The 17,774-nt window shown below is 32.0% G+C and overlaps 1 long non-coding RNA gene and 1 pseudogene across 2 annotated transcripts; one reads left to right on the top strand and one right to left on the bottom strand.

The window, feature by feature from the left end:
- Nucleotides 1-5,055: 5,055 nt before the first annotated feature.
- On the bottom strand, nt 5,056-12,913 carry LOC139893840 (cytochrome P450 CYP72A219-like; annotated as a pseudogene).
- Nucleotides 12,914-14,704: 1,791 nt separating this feature from the next.
- Nucleotides 14,705-17,244, top strand: LOC139893841 (uncharacterized). 2 transcript variants are annotated; one of them, XR_011774724.1, is made up of 6 exons: nt 14,705-14,903; nt 15,010-15,078; nt 15,189-15,223; nt 15,363-15,765; nt 16,261-16,872; nt 17,199-17,244. It is a non-coding gene; the product is annotated as an uncharacterized lncRNA (long non-coding RNA). The 2 variants fall into 2 exon arrangements; XR_011774723.1 differs by having other exon boundaries at nt 16,261-17,238.
- The last annotated feature ends 530 nt before the right edge of the window (nt 17,245-17,774 follow it).

Raw genomic sequence — 17,774 nt, 5'->3', positions numbered from 1 at the left:
GCTATTAAATGAATATACATATATATATATATATATATATATATATATATATATATATATATATATATATATATATATATATATATATATATATATATATGATTTCTATAAATAATTATTATAAGAAAAAAAAATAAATATTTAATATATGTTGTTATATATAAGTATTAAATATTAACTTATTAATAAATTGTAATATTAATATATTCAATTGCAAGTTAAAATATAAATGTTATATTAATGTTATTAATATTTACTTTCATTATTAATATTAGTATTAATGTTAATATTAGTATTTTACTAGTTAATCTAATATATAGAATTGATACATCTAATTTGTTATATCATTATAATTAGTAGTAAGATTACAATTTAGGTTATTATTAACGAATATGTATTTTTCGTATTATTATCCTTATCAAGATTTTTATTATTAATATCATTATTGATATCTAATTTTATTATAGTTAATATTATTATACATATTATTTATTATTGTTATAATATTAAGAGTATTATTATTATTATAGTTATAATTATTAATTAATAAGATTAATAATATTATATAGATAATATATGTACAATTAAAAAAAACAGAAATATATATATATATATATATATATATATATATATATATATATATATATATATATATATATATATATATATATATATCATAATGGATTATATATACAAATATATATTAGGAACTAGTTTGGAATCTGTATTATATTTAGATATGTACTATAAATAGATATATATATATATATATATATATATATATATATATATATATATATATATATATATATATATATATATAATGCAGAAATATATATAAAGAAATACAAATAAAATGCAGTCAGATACATATATAAATATATTTATACAGCTATAGATATATAAAAATATACAGTTGCAGATATATATGTTTATACATACAGATACATACGTAATCAGTTCAAATCACTTTCAACCTTTAATTCCTTATCTCTAAGTATCGAATCAAATCTCACATACACCCAAATGCAGTTAGCAATCTTTATCTGCTTTTAGTTTATTATATTCTTTTTCTCTGTATGATTGAATCCAAGACTGTCGAGCCAATTGGCTATAAACCAAACACAGTATTCAATTATAAGGAGAAATTCATTCGGTTCTCTCATTATCAACATCATTTATCAATTAAAATCCTTTGTATAAATTCGATTTTAAACAGAAGGAGGCAAGAACACAGGAAACACCCTGTTCTTATTTTCATTTTTGCAATAATTCAAATTCGAATCCCAATTCAAAAAGTAATAATGTAGTTTTATTAGGATTATTTTACTTGATCTTTCTGCAAAATTTGGGGCTTCAATTCTTCTTATCAATCATTAATTTTCGAGTCAAAGATTTAAATATAAAAAGTCAAACATGTGTTCATCTTCGAATTCGAAGTCGTATTTATGTTTTAGAATAAATTGATTGTCTCCGAAGGTTTTATGATGTTAATACTACATAATTCATGTAGTAACTATAACCTAAAAACGTGTGAATTGTAAAATCAAAGTTTGAGTTTAAATGGTTCAGCGTGTTCCTGCTAATGCTGGATATATATATATTTTTTTCGTTTTCTTTTCTGTTAAATCCATACACCCATCATAGATCGTTTAGGTTTTAATTACATGTCCTAAATTGAATTAAGTGTGCTGTTGAGTTTGGGAGATTTCGACCGATTGGGTTTATGAAAACGAAGAAGAACATGGGAAATAAAAGAGATACGGTTTATATAATTTAAGTTCTAGGTTTAATTAGAAAAACGTGAGCAGATCAGTGGTCGGGGTGTTTGTCTATTGAACGAGAGGTCTCGGGTTCAAACCCGTCTTGGTGCATTCTTTTATTCCTAAGGTAGTTTTCTTTTTCTATTATTATTATTATTATTATTATTATTATTATTATTATTATTATTATTATTATTATTATTATTATTATTATTATTATTATTATTATTATTATTATTATCATCGTTATCGTTATCGTTATCGTTATCGTTATCGGTATCGTTATTGTTATTATTATTATTATGATTATTGATTATTATTATTACAAGTATTATGATTATTATTATTAGTACCATTACTAATTATTAATGTATGTATTATTATTTTTGTAAAATGATTAGGATTACTATTAGTATTAGTTATTAGATATTAGGATTATTGTTATTATTATTATTATTATTGATATTGTTAGTATTACAAATATTATAATTATTTTTATAAGTATTAGGAACATTAATTAACATTAATATTGTTATAGGTAAGATTATTATAAACCTTGTCATTTTAGTGATATTATTAATATGATTATGATTAATATTAATACTAGTATCACTTTTGTAACTATTAGTATTACAAATTTTATAATTAGATAAAGGTATCATTATTAACAATATCACTATAATTTTTCATTAACAAGATAGTAACTAAGCTATATATATATATATATATAAATATATCAAATAATATATACGTATATATACATATATTTTATCATATATAAATCCTAAATAAATTATTAGTATTAATATGTTATGGTGAAAGATAAACACTAGTTAAATAAAATATATAAATTAAATATAACTATATCTATATAACAAATAATTTAACAAGTATATTATTAAAAATAATATATATATTTATTCGATTTCCATTACATGTGTTAATATACATAATTGTATATAGGTTCGTGAATCCGAGGTCAACCCTGCATTGTTCAGTTGTTCAATATAGTCATATGTATTTTTACTACAAAATACATTAGGTGAGTTTCATTTCCCTTTTTACTCTTTACATTTTTGGACTGAGAATACATGCAAATGCTTTATTAACTTTTTTACAATATTTACATGCGTGAGTTTCATTATTCCCTTTTTAAGTGCTTTTGCAATATATATTTTTGGGACTGAGAATACATGCGCTGCTTTTATAAATGTTTTACGAAATGGACACAAGTGATCGAAACTACATTCTATGGTTGGATTATCTAATCGAATATGCCCCTTTTTATTAAGTCTGGTAATCTAAGAATTAGGGAACAGACACCCTAATTGACGCGAACTCTAAAGATAGATCTATCGGGCCCAACAAGCCCCATCCAAAGTACCGGATGCTTTAGTACTTCGAAATTTATATCATGTCCGAAGGAGGATCCCGGAATGATGGGGATATTCTTATATGTTTATTGTGAATGTCGATTATCAGGTGTTCAATTCATACGAATGATTTTTATCTCTATGTATGAGATGTGTATTGAAATATGAAATCTTGTGGTCTATTAAAATGATGGAAATGATTATTTATGTTAAACTAATGAACTCACCAACCTTTTGGTTGACACTTTGAAGCATGTTTATTCTCAGGTATGAAAGAAATCTTCCGCTGTGCATTAGCTCATATTAGAGACATTACTTGGAGTCAGTCATGGCATATTTCAAAAGACGTTGCATTCGAGTCGTTGAGTTCATCAAGATTATTATTAAGTCAATTATAGTTAGAGGTATTATGAAATGGTATGCATGCCGTCAACTTTCAATGAAATGAAAGATTGTCTTTTCAAAAACGAATGCAATGTTTGTAAATGTATCATATAGAGGTCAAATACCTCGCGATGTAATCAACTGTTATGAATCGTTTATAATCAATATGGACTTCGTCCGGATGGATTAGGACGGGTCCTTTCAATATGATCTTAAAATATCATATTTAAAATAAATAGGATTTAAATATCCCAAAAACGCGACCGTTGGTTTAAAAACCGAAAAGATTCGCCGGATAGAAATCCGCGATTCGTATAAATGTACGATTTAAAATATGAATACATATATTCACATAACACATAATAATTAATATATTATTACTAAAATAATAATATAGGTCATGAAATGACGTAACACAATTAACAGTTAACGGTCGTTAAATAATTAACGGTAAAAGATAACGGAAAAAGTAGGGTCGTGACACACTCAAACGCGACACAACCGACTAAAACGCGATGATTTGATCAGGGATTGGGTTATTCAAGTTGTCGCGTATCAGGCTTGCATGTCGCGTTTCGCGACGTACCAAAACACGATACCACTCATCAAAACGCGACAGATTACCAGTTGCACCCCAAACTCAAATCTTAAACCATTTTAAGTCATATGTAACTATGTAGATGAGTTTTAAAGATTAATTACGTACCTTTGGGCTACGTGAGACGTTCATACGATGTAAGTAGAAAAACGGGTGTTACAGTTTATTAGATCTGCTTTATTATTCAGATTTGGTGATCGACATGTGAAGCTGGAGAATCAAAACTTAATCGCCTGATGCAATTGAGATGAGATGCTTGATGTTGTGTGTTAAATTAATGAGATGAAAAATGATGGTGTGATAATCAAGAATTTGTGAATCAGTTTGTACTACTTCCAATTGAAATTCGATAAACATGTATTTGTACATCGATCAATTTTATTGTTTAGTAGTAGATTATAAAAACAAGTTTGAATAATTTTATTAGGGTTTATGAAAATTTGGGGATGAAGATGAATAATATGAATTGATGATGAAAAAGATGAGTGGTGAAATTTTTTAACAAACTTCACGGACCAATTTTGTATTTTAACTAACGATCGTTAATGAATTTGATGAAAATTACCTCAATTTCAAAAAATTTGAACACGCAATCCTTTTTGCGAGCAAAATTTAAATTGAAATCCTTTTCGAGCTTGTGCAAATTGAGGGTTATCTTGATTGTCAAACTGGGTAAATTATGTTACCTTTTTGGGCCATTTGCCCAATTTTAAAACTTGTGAGTCACATTGCTTGAAGAAAAGCCAGATAGATTATTTCAACACAACAATATAGGTAATATTTATTTCTAAACATAATACTTTGCATAACATATGCCTCACAACGAGATAGAGAAAGCGACAACTAACAATAAATATATATATAATAGATAAAACATATATAACAAAACGATGTGCTATTAAAAAGGAATAAGCTAGTAAATAACTATGATAAGTATCTATAGTTTGTGTAGAATCAAATAAGCACCAAACTGAGGTTGTAGACTAAATATAGGGTGCGGAGCATGCGAGTACGATGGAGATAACTCAAAAGAGAAGCATTGTAGAATCATTGCAAGAGCCATTTTCCCCTCTAGCATAGCAAAGTTTTGACCAATAAATGTACGTGGGCCAGCACTAAATGGAACATATCTGGCTCCTTTAGGCACTTTTGAAACACCTTCAGAAAATCTTTCGGGCTTAAACTCGTTCACATCTTCACCCCAAGTTTCCTTGCCATGGTGTAACAACAATATATTTATTTGGATTAGAGTTTCTGCCGGTATAGTTAAGTTACCCAACTTAGTATCTTCATGTACTTGTCGTCTCAGTAATACTCCTGGAGAGTATAGTCTAAGAACCTCATTGAAAATCATGTTGATCTGCAAAAATGAGATAATTAATTAGGATACACAAATATTAAACCCAATAAAATCATAGTCCAAACAAGCAAGTTTTCCATTTCAGTGTTTATCAGTTCATTAGTTATTTTGAGAGCATGTTAGCAAACCCAAAAGCCCAAATATAATACCGAAAACTTACTACTTTTAGATGACTTAAACTGTCTACATCTAGTTTCTTATCATCAAAAACACGTAAAACTTCTTCTCTAGCTAGTGTTTGCCATTCTGTGTTCAAACCCAATAAAATCATAGTCCAAACAAGCAAATTTCCGGTTGTTTCTTGTCCTGCAAAGTAGAATAACTTGCATTCTTCGATGACTTCATCTATACTTAAACCGAATTTCTTATTCCCACGTTCCTTAATTTCTTTGTTGTTAGAATCCAAAAGTATGCCAAAAAGGTCATCTTTGCTAGTTTCTCCGGCTTTCATCTCAGCAAATCGTTTATTGATAATGTTCGTTATCAAGCTTCTCACTTCTCGATTAATCTCTTTCATCCTCCGATTGATTTTTGTGGGCAAATATCTGTTGAATGTCATTTCATCATTATGAAATCCAATTACAATGATATCACCAGTTCAATCATATATTTTTTCTGGAACAACATGTTAGGAGTCACTAACAGGAGCCGAAAGCCACCCACCCGATCTTATCCGGACCACGTGTCAGGTGGAAACCCCGGATTAACTGTCCAGAAGGCACAATCTAGAGAAAACCCCCTAGAAGAAACCCCAAATTAAGTGCCCATAAGGCAAAATTTCAAGATAACATCCCCTGTATTCGAACCCACGACGTTCCCATCCCATGAACCCGGATACGCGAGGGTACCATGCGCACTGCTCTGTTAGCGCAAGTGGTCACCACTACAATCATATAAATGACAAATGGATAAGGTTTTCACGTTCACGTCAAGGCGAATACTTAGGTAGAACCGGGTTATCCCGTGACCAATTTGCATCTTATGATGGTTATTATATATAAAAAACATATAATATCATTAATTATTATTCACCTTGATCCTGGAATGTAAACTGAATTTACAACCTTCAAAACCAGATCCGCTTGTTCGCTTTTGTTAGATTTGTAGTAATTTTAGATTAATTAAATTGTGATGATTAGTTTAATTAGAAGTGATTTAGTGTTTATAAGTTTAATTAGTTGTTATAAGTGAGGGGTTTTTGCAATTATAGAATATGAAGAAGATAGTTTTTGAAAGTTGAATTCTATTGACTCAAATTTGTGTGATTGTTGTGTACATCCATCAAGCAACACCAATTGGCTATTTATAGCCATACAATGTCGGCTATGCTTCACTAGAAGCTTCTGATTTTTTTACCAACCATATTTCTAGTTACTTCTAATTACACTAGCTACTATACTCTAGCAATTTCTAGTAATTAGTAACTAAATATCTATTAGTTAAATATATATTAAGTCTAGATAATTCTAGAAATGCATTACTAATTTTAACACTCCTCCTTAATGCATTTCGATGTTACTCCGAGCATGTTTCGTAGGATTTCGAACTTTGGTCTTGGCAACGCTTTAGTGAAAATATCTGCAATTTGTTCTTCGGTCTTGCAGTATATTAATTCAATATCTTTGTTGGCAGAGAATTCTCGTAGAAAGTGATACTTGATGTCAATATGTTTCGTTCTGCCATGGAACACATGATTCTTTGCCATTGCGATTGCAGACTTGTTGTCACAGAATATTTTTGTAGCTTCATCTTGTTTTTCGCCCATGTCTTTTAGAATTCTCCTTAGCCATATAGCTTGATTAGCTGAGTTTGCAGCTGCAACGTACTCGGCTTCGGCTGATGATTGTGCTACCGTTTCTTGTTTCTTTGATGTCCAAGAGAATACACCAGATCCAAGTGTGAATGTGTATCCTGAAGTACTTCTCATGTCATCGACTGATCCGGCCCAATCACTATCAGTGTATCCACGAAGCTTCAAGTCTATAGTGGGCTTGTACCATATACCATAGTCCATGGTACCTTGCAAGTATCATAGTATTCTTTTAGAAGCTCCGTAATGTACTTGAGTAGGGTTTTTCATGTACCTGGATAGCAGACTCGTTGCGTACATGATGTCTGGTCTTGTTGCTGTTAGATATAGTAGACTTCCAATGAGACTTCTGAATCTTGAAGCATCCGCTTTCTCCGATCCATCTTCTTGTCTCATCTTCTCATTGGCAACTAGTGGCGTGGCTACGGTTTTACAACCGTATAGTTTAAACTTTTTTAGAAGATTTTCTGTATATTTCTTTTGGCATATGAAGATGCCTTCATTTTCTTGGCTAATTTTGATGCCAAGAAAATAACGCATCAAACCAAGGTCACTCATCTCGAATGTTTTCATCATGTCTTCTTTAAATTCTTGTATCATTCTCTCATTGTTTCCCGTATATATAAGATCATCTACATACAAGGAAATAATGAGAGTGTCAGAGTTACCTTGGGTTTTAATGTAGAGTGTGGGCTCACTTTGACTCCTCCTGAACCCTGAACTTGTGAAGTAGCTATCAATGCGACTGTGCCAAGCACGTGGTGCTTGTTTAAGTCCATATAAGGCTTTCTTCAACTTTAGAACTTGATCTTCCTTTCCTTTCTGGATGAACCCTTGTGGTTGCTCTACGTATAATTCTTCTCCGAGAAATCCATTTAGAAAGGCAGATTTCACATCTAGTTGGTGAATCTTCCACCTTCGTTGAGCTGCTAGTGCCACAAGTGCTCTTATAGTATCAAGTCGTGCTACAGTTGCAAAAGTTTCGGTGTAGTCGACTCCAGGCTGTTGCGAGTAGCCTTTAGCTACTAGCCTTGCTTTGTGTTTTTGTATAGAACCATCAGGGTTGAGCTTTGTTTTGTAAACCCACTTAACTCCAATGATTTCTTTATTTTCTGGAGGATCAACTAACTCCCATGTGTTGTTTTTCTCGATCATTCTGATTTCTTCGTTCATAGCAGCCACCCACTTTTCATCTTTGGCTGCAACTTCATAGCTTTCGGGTTCTATAGTTGTGAAGTTGCAAGTCTCATATACCTCTGTTAACTTTTTGACTCTTTCAGGTGTTGACTCTGGACTTGACTCGTCTTGTGCCATAGGTATTGTTGCTGATGGAGAAGTTGGCGTAGTAGGGCTCGTTTCTCCAGTACTTTCATGACTAAGATGCTCTGTTTGTAGTGGTTGTTGAGCTGGAGTTTCTAAGATATCCTCGACAAATATGTTTGTTTCTTCGACTTTATCTTTCTCCCAATTCCAAGAAGCGTCTTCGTCAAACTCCACGTCTCGGCTGATTACAATGTTATTGGTCTTCAAGTTGTAGACTCGGTAACCTTTTGATTGTGTGCTATAGCCCAAGAATATTCCCTTCTCTGATTTTTCTTGGAGCTTGTGACGTTTCTCCTTTGGAATATGGATGTAGCAGATAGATCTAAATACTCGCAGATGTTTCGCAGACGGTTTCCTTCCACTCCATGCCTCTATCGGAGTCTTGTTTTCGAAGGCTTTCGTGGGGCATCGATTTAGTATATATACAGCTGTGTATACATCTTCAGCCCAGAAACTGTTTGGAAGGCCTTTTCCATGTATCATTGTTTTCGCCATTTCTATTACAGTTCTGTTTTTGCGTTCAGAGACGCCATTTTGTTCAGGGGCGTAACCAACAGTGAGTTGGCGTTTAACTCCTTCATCTTCGCAAAATTTATTGAATTGTGTAGAGGTGTATTCTTTTCCTCTATCACTCCTTAGTGTTTTTATATAATGGCCACTACTTTTTTCTACGTAATTTTTGAATTTCTTGAATATCGTGAAGACTTCAGATTTTTCATGCATGAAATAAACACACATCATTCTAGAAAAATCATCTATGAAGATAATAAAGTACCTGTTTTGGTTAAGAGACGGGGTCCTCATTGGTCCACAAACGTCGGTGTGCACCACCTCCAGTATACCTTTCGCTCTCCAGGCTTTGTCACGAGGGAAAGGTTTTTGATGTTGCTTGCCCATCATACAGCTTTCACACGTGTCAGTGATTTCTTCTATGTTTGTCAAGTCTCTCATCATATTTTTCTGTTGGAGGGTTTTTAGTGCGTGAAAGTTAAAGTGGCCAAATCTTCGATGCCATAGCCATGATTCTTCAACTTGAACTTTCATGGCCGTGTCTCTGATATACTGCCAACGAAGCGGAAAGTTACGGTTCTCCATTGGCACTTCAGCTATTAATTTGTAGTTGTTTTTCTTGTCACGAATAACACATGAATTTTCTTCGAAGAGTAAAGAGTAGCCGTGCTCCATCATTTGACCAACACTTAGCAAGTTACTTGCTAGGCTTGGTACTAGAAGAACGTCATTAATAGATCGAGTGACGTTATTAGTTTGAACAGTAATAGTACCTTTGCCTTTAGTATCAACAAGCGCTCCATTCCCTAGTTTGACGCGGGATTTTACTGACGTGTTGATACTATGAAATAACTTCTCATCCCCTGTCATGTGGTTGCTGCACCCACTGTCGATCAACCAAGTATCGTCCCTCTGTTTATTTGCGACATGGCAGGCATAGAATAGCTGATTTTTGTTCTCCGGTATGTCTTCACTTTCTTCCGTGAAGTTAGCTCGATGATTTTGTTTTAAACGACAATCTTTTTCTAGATGCCCAAATCTTTTGCAGTTATTGCATTGTGGCTTTCCTTTGTGGAAGCAATCCTTCTCCAAGTGGTTTGTCTTTTTGCAAATACCACATGGAGGGTAACTTCTTCTTCTATGATCGAACCCGGTTCTGGGTTTTTCTCCTCCTCGCGAGTTTTCTTGAAAATTTCTTTTCCCCTCAGTATTAGATTTTTGAGACATTAATTTGAGTTTAGACTGAAAGGCACTTTCGAGTGAGTTTTCACTACGCCGACTCAGTCTAGCCTCATATGCTTCAAGAGAGCCAATTAATTCTGGTACCGACAGAGTCTCGATGTCTTTCGACTCTTCGATAGCAGTAATGACATGATCGTATTTTTCAGTCATACTGATAAGTATTTTTTCTACGATCTTTTTAGTTATAGAATCTCCATAGGCTCTCATTTGATTTACTATTTCTTTTATTCTAGAATAGTAGTCTTTAACGGTCTCAATCTCTTTCATATTTAAAATTTTAAAATCTCGTCTTAGAGTTAGTAGTTTGACGGATCTCACCTTGACATTCCCTTGAAATTCTTCTTGAAGGATCTTCCACGCCTCTTTGGCTGTCGTAGCTCCCATGATTCGTGGAAAGATAGACGGTGTCAAGGCTTGTTGAATGTAGCAAGAGCAGCAGCATTTCTGACTACATTTTTGTTGTATTTTTCTTGTTCTTCCGCGGACAGAGTTTCAGCGTCTTTTGGAGTTGTAAATCCGACTTCGACAATATCCCACAAAGATGGGGACGGGAATATTGTATGCACCAACGGTAGTCATGGTGTACTCGAACGAACGCGCAACACGACTCTTGATACCACTTGTTAGATTTGTAGTAATTTTAGATTAATTAAATTGTGATGATTAGTTTAGTTAGAAGTGATTTAGTGTTTATAAGTTTAATTAGTTGTTATAAATGAGGGATTTTTGCAATTATAGAATATGAAGAAGATAGTTTTTGAAAGTTGAATTCTGTTGACTCAAATTTGTGTGATTGTTGTGTACATCCATCAAGCAACACCAATTGGCTATTTATAGCCATACAATGTCGGCTATGCTTCACTAGAAGCTTCTGATTTTTTTTACCAACCATATTTCTAGTTACTTCTAATTACACTAGCTACTATACTCTAGCAATTTCTAGTAATTAGTAACTAAATATCTATTAGTTAAATATATATTAAGTCTAGATTATTCTAGAAATGCATTACTAATTTTAACAGCTTTGAAGTTCAAATATCTTTCTTCCTTCCTCAAAGCTACTACCAAACGCTGTACGTGAAATTACGTCACTTGAAAGTTTTGAAAGATGGGGCCACACATCCACTTCACAAGAGCCTTTTGTGGTCACCAATTTCTCCCAATTATTGATCATCTCGTTGCAACTCACATAAAATGCGGGCACCATATGCTGCATGCAAAGGTAATTCTGACAACATAACAAATAGGTAATTGCGTGTACAAAAAACAGAATCACTTTAAGATAACAGACCTTGAGTTTCTCCATATGGAATGCAGGATTGATAATTTTTCTATGTTTAACCCAGTTATCACCCTCAGCGGCGCCTACTCCTTTCACTAGCAACGTTGATAAGGGATTACCACCCCTCGGTTTTTGGAATTGCTGATAACGATTAAACACCTCACGTATCATAGTTGGTTCAGATATGTGTACCACGGGCCTTGTTCCCATCCATGTAAAACTATTCTTACCTATATAGTTAGAATTTAAATTAATATGTCACATTAAGTAACAATATTCCGAAACATTTTGCACTACATCTATACAGGGATTATGCAACCACAATATCAAATGTTATGTAAAGAAATGTAATACGAAGGGGAATTGACAAAACTATACTCCATAAATTTTTACTCTATTCTAATAACTTGATTGGAAAAATGTTTCGTTATCTCACAGAAGGTCACCGATTTAATCATAGAAACCACATTTGAAAATAACTTCAAGGATGAAAACACCATGGCCATCCTTTTCCTTATCTATTAAAGTACTCCACAATTAGGAAAAGATAACAACTGTCTAAATTGTAAAAGTAACAGTTTTATGACCGAAGTGAGTAATAAATTGTATTTCCTCGATTTCATATTTATTATTATCTAGTATTTATTTTTAGATTGTTTCAAGTTAACGGTTCACTTCTATAAATATATAAGAATAATCATGTAAGGTTTCTTTATGCCCATGTTTCCGCAAGTATAACAAAAAAGTAGATAGAAAATAAGAAGTAAAAATAGAAAGTTAACAAAAAGTACATCTGATAACTAAAAACTAAGTGATTGTTTTTCTTTACCGGTGTAATTTTTGTTGTGGACAATAAATAAAAGTAACGGTATGTCGGTATGATTCTATGAGTCTGTTCACTTATAGGTCCTAAATAAAGAAAACAACTATCTAAAAACAAAAAAAATATTTAACTTTTAACATAATAGAGTATTTTTGATATCAAAATACATACCATAAGTATTGAGAACTTTATGGTAGAAGGGCGAGACACGAGGTCCAATATCATGACATAAACTCATGGGTTTAGATTTGGCTTCCTTCATCATCTCCGACAACTCTTTGAAATCTCCAAACATAAACTTATACGAGGTACCTTTAAGACGTTGTTCTTCTAGAAACTTTTGGATTTTTTTGGGTTTGAACCATAACCAGTTTAAGATTCTCCATGCATATATCAACAAGATTGATGTTACTCCTATAATACAAATGCTTGTACTTAACTCCATATTTTGTGGGTAGTAGAATTGAATGAACTTAATTTGTTATTTTGAAGATTGTGATGATATGAAAGATAACGAGGACATCGGATATTTATAGAGAAGTAAAGTTTTAATTTACCACGTTAAGTTTATGATTTGAGTTGTTGATATTATTTGCATGTACGGAGTAATCAAAATGTGGTCCATGACTAACACCATTTCTACACTAGTTTATTACTGAAACATAATCGGTCATGACAGATCATCTCATGAAACTTGAACTTGCTTCTAGGAGCTTTTATATTTTTATCCTACAAAATCATTTTATGTTAGCTTTATCAATTATTGTTACGTTTAGTGTGACGTGTATTTGTGGTTTGATATTTTTATGTTCCTACTAACATTTATATCCGTGTTATACACACTAGACATTTTACAAGATAATAGCATTTGATCACTTTGTAAGTAAATTTAATTCATTTTAAATAATAGCATTATATATATATATATATATATATATATATATATATATATATATATATATATATATATATATATATATATATATATATATATATATATATATATATATAGGGGCAGCATCAATGGGGAAGTAACCAATCGGGGGGAAGCAAATTTTTTTTTTTTTCGTTTTTTTTGAATTTTTTTTTTCCGGCATCAAGATCACACGAAAATATGAACATTTAGAAGAGACACTTCGTGATGAATGTTATTATTTAGGCGGGAAAAAGATCGACAAAAATAACATTCAAGATAATATTGATCGTGAAGAATATGAACGTTTTTTTTCTTCATGTTTTGTGAAGTAAAATTTAGCCAGATTTAGAGTTTAGGGTTTAGGGTTTAGGGTTTGGTGTTTTGGGTTTATTCCATGAACCCAAAACACCAAACCCTAAACTCTAAACCGTTCGTGTTAAAAACTCAATCTAAATCCTAAATCTAAACCCTAAATCTAAACCCTAAACCCTAAATTGCTAAACCCTAATATCTAAACCCTATAAACCCTAATATCTAAACCCTAATATCTAAACCCCAATAGCTAAAACCTCAAAATACGCTCGAAAAACACGATAATTGTTATATATTACTTCTTCGAGCGTTTTCCCGCCAAAATAAAAATATTTATCACAAAGTGTCTCTACTAAATGTTCATATTTTCATCTCATCTATAATGTTCGTGAACAAAGTTTTTTCAAAAAACGAAAAAAAAAGTTTTTGCTTCCCCCGCTTCTCCCCGAATGGTTACTTCCATCTTGATCCTACCAATATATATATATATATATATATATATATATATATATATATATATATATATATATTCTATTACCACAGCCAATCCCTCCATTCCTATTGGCTAAAAAAAATATTGTTCATGCTATTCATAACCAATCCACATTTGAGTCAACAAAAGTCAAGAAGTAAATTGGCCTTTTTTTTTTCCTTTCTTTTTTTCTATTAAAAGTCAAGAAGTCAATTGGTCTTTTTTCCTTTTTTTCTATTAAATCTTGAAAAAATGTGACAGTCAGAGGTATCGTGCACCCCTGGTTAAACTCGATACCCATACCCTCCACTCCTTCTCACCCATACCCTCCAATCCCTCCATTCCTATTGGCTAAAAAAATAGTGTTCATACTATTCATAACCAATTCACATTTGAGTCAACAAAAGTCAAGAAGTAAATTGGCTTTTTTTTTTCTTTCTTTTTTTTCTATTAAAAGTCAAGAAGTCAATTGGTCTTTTTTTCTATTAAATCTTGAAAAAATGTGACAGTCAGAGGTATCGTGCACCCCTGGTTAAACTCGACACGCATACCCTCCGCTCCTTCTCACCCATACCCTCCACTCCTCTGCCCTCTCTTTTCATCTTTGTCTTTTCCATTACCCACAAACACACCATCTTCCACAAATCCAAACAATTCCCTTCTAATCTCACCACAACACCCATTTTCGGAGAAGGAATCAACACCTGGACGAATCGTTAATTTCAATTAAATTAGGTATTTATGTCTTTTATGCCTCTTGATCTGATTGTATGTTTAAAATTAATGTTTTGTTTTTCAATCGAATTCGAGGTTTTGAGGTTGTTTCTATTTGTTAATTTAGGAAGCGAATTATGGGAAGAATGAGCAATGGGGATCTGGTGGATCACAATCTTCATGGAGACCTCGAAAGGTACTTTTTAATATTATCCCAAAAGTATAATTAACAGAATTCTGTTAGGATTTTTGTTGCTCTTCTAGATCTGTGAAAACCATTTTTGTTGTTTTGATTTAATATTGCAGGTTGTGGATGTATCTATTTTCGATTCACACTGTAGGTAACAAATTTAATATTCATCTTCTTTATTTTGGTTTGTTTTAGTTATTCTTGCGTTACTTGATATAAGAAGGGGGTAATATATCATCTTCTGCATTTAATTTTTTATTTTATTTTGTTATTTTGATTTATTATTGCAGGTTGTGGTTGTATCTATTTTCGATTCAAACTGTAGGTAACAAATTTAATAATACATGTGTTTAAATTTTTTAGTTTACATTCGTTTGCCCCTTTGCATTTTGTTGTTTGTTAATTGTTTGTATGTTTAATTGAAATGTTGCTTATTTATTGTTCAAAAATGTCCACTGCACATAAGCAAAAGAAATTGTTCACTGATCGATTTGTTTTACCAATTGTGGATGCTAGTGTGATGCTTTCTAACTCATCTTATGTAACTACAATAGTTAAGGTTTCAATATTTGTCAATAATAACGACCGATGGATGAGTTGATACTTCCTCGATATCTCCGGTCAATACAACTGTTTCTCACGCTGCACATACCACCTCATGTTCATTAGTCCAGCACCAACAATCTAGCTTTGGTAATAATTTTGATTTTGTTTATTTTCATTAATATATTGTTTTGTGCTTCCATAAATCTATTGGTTCTATTGTTTTGCTAAATTGTTTGTTTATGCGTTATGAAATTGTTATCAATTTGGATTATTTATAAGTAAAGTGGGAGGTTCTGGTGACATCTTCATCAGGTCAAAATGGGAAGTTTTTGGCCTGGTCAATACGGGTTAGTTAAGTTGCGATGAAACTTTTTTCTGTACAATTAATAATATGATGAGATCGTCTACAAAAACTATATTTTCTTTATTTATTTATTTATTTATTTATTTATTAATATTTAATATTTTTTATTGAAAGAAAGTGTATCAGGTTGGATATATCTTAAACATAATGAAAGTGTACAGTTGGATATATCTTAACATAATATACTTGAGAAGCTCAAGTTTAATGACTTATTAGAAGCTGTACACTTTCATGTTTCATGGTATGTTATTATTGTTTACTGTATAAATTTGTTTTAGTATGTAATCTTCTGATGAGGTATTGGATTTGATAAGACTACTGACTACTTTATCATGGAGAATGTGGACATGATCAGTTGACGTCTATGGGCATGGATTATTAGACTAACAAGGCAAGTTCTATTGCAAATTTTGCTTATTGGCTTGAAAATCTTGAATTATGATGTTGGTAATTGGCAGGGGTGATAAAATGGGCAGGGCAGGTAAAGGATCAGAATTCAAAAGAACTTTGGGGTTTAGATGGGTCAATCTCACTTGGGCTGGCTTGAACCAAATTACTTTTTGGCCATAAACGTTTAGTTCCTTCCTTTTTCTTTTATCCTTTTTTATATATCAGTTGTAGTATTTTTGTAAAACTAATTTTTTTATGCTTGCAAGCTAACGGATATTACTTAAAGCTACTTAGTTTTAAAAAAGTCATCTTATTTTATATGTGATAAAAGTATGTAATAAAAACACAAACTAATTGTATTTGCTATCCAAGCGTTTTACCTAATAAATAGTGATTGCTAACTTACTGAACTGTTATTTTCATCGTACGAGTTTAAGGAGTTTGACAAGCAAGATCACAATTCAAGAACCAACATTTGATAGGATAATTGTCGTCTACAGGTATTACCTCTTTTTAATCATACTTGCATCATGAGGTGGTCTGACTTCAATTGAAAGATTTAATTCTTTTGTAGTTTGTTTTCATGAGTCTTTAATAAAACATGATGTTTAGTAGTTTGCAAAAGTCTACTAATTTAGCAGACTTATGAGCTTGGTTCTCCTTTGAAATCGAACGTTTGTTGGTTATATTGGTGACACTGTAAGTGTTTTTCACTTGGTTTTTTTTCCGTTCGATCTCACTATGTTAACGAATGCGAGTTTTCTAGGCTTGTAATATGTAAAACATGTAATTCTCACGCAACGAAGTTATGTATGTAATTGTGCAGTGAGGTACATGGATCAGACGTAACAAAATGCACAAAACAACGTAACGTCGTAACCTGCTTGCCTCGCTGTTAAATGGATCGGACGTCCCCTGTATATGCGCGCCACGTAATCAGTACCAATGGCTGGTTTTTTTTGGGGGTGCATAATTAGAAGGCAGCACCCAAAAAGCATTTGCATATTTTTTGTAACACTGCAACTATTCCAGCCTACTTTTTGTAATCCTTAACTTGTAATCGTAAACATGTTTCCAATGTAAATTATCGCAGCTTAGTTAGTATTGCGTTGATCTTTATAAGTTTGCTTTACGCATTCTTCTTTAGCTTCTACATTTTTCATTTAGATAACCTTCTAACATTTTATATTTTCACAACAAAAAAAAAACTTTGTAATGAATATCGCACACAATTTTAAGCAGCGAAGGCGCATGCCTACGCTCTTGTTATGTACATATTCAAGACCGGTTGTGCTTTTATACAAAAAAAAAAATAATTGTTAATTAAACACGATTTATCTAGAACATTAACCTGTTTTTGAATCAAGCCGATTAATGATGCACATAGTTGCACATCCATTGC

The sequence above is a fragment of the Rutidosis leptorrhynchoides genome, chromosome 2 (genome assembly GCF_046630445.1).
Source record: "Rutidosis leptorrhynchoides isolate AG116_Rl617_1_P2 chromosome 2, CSIRO_AGI_Rlap_v1, whole genome shotgun sequence".
NCBI classification, from domain to species: Eukaryota; Viridiplantae; Streptophyta; class Magnoliopsida; order Asterales; family Asteraceae; genus Rutidosis; species Rutidosis leptorrhynchoides.
This window is presented reverse-complemented; position numbering and strand designations above follow the sequence as displayed.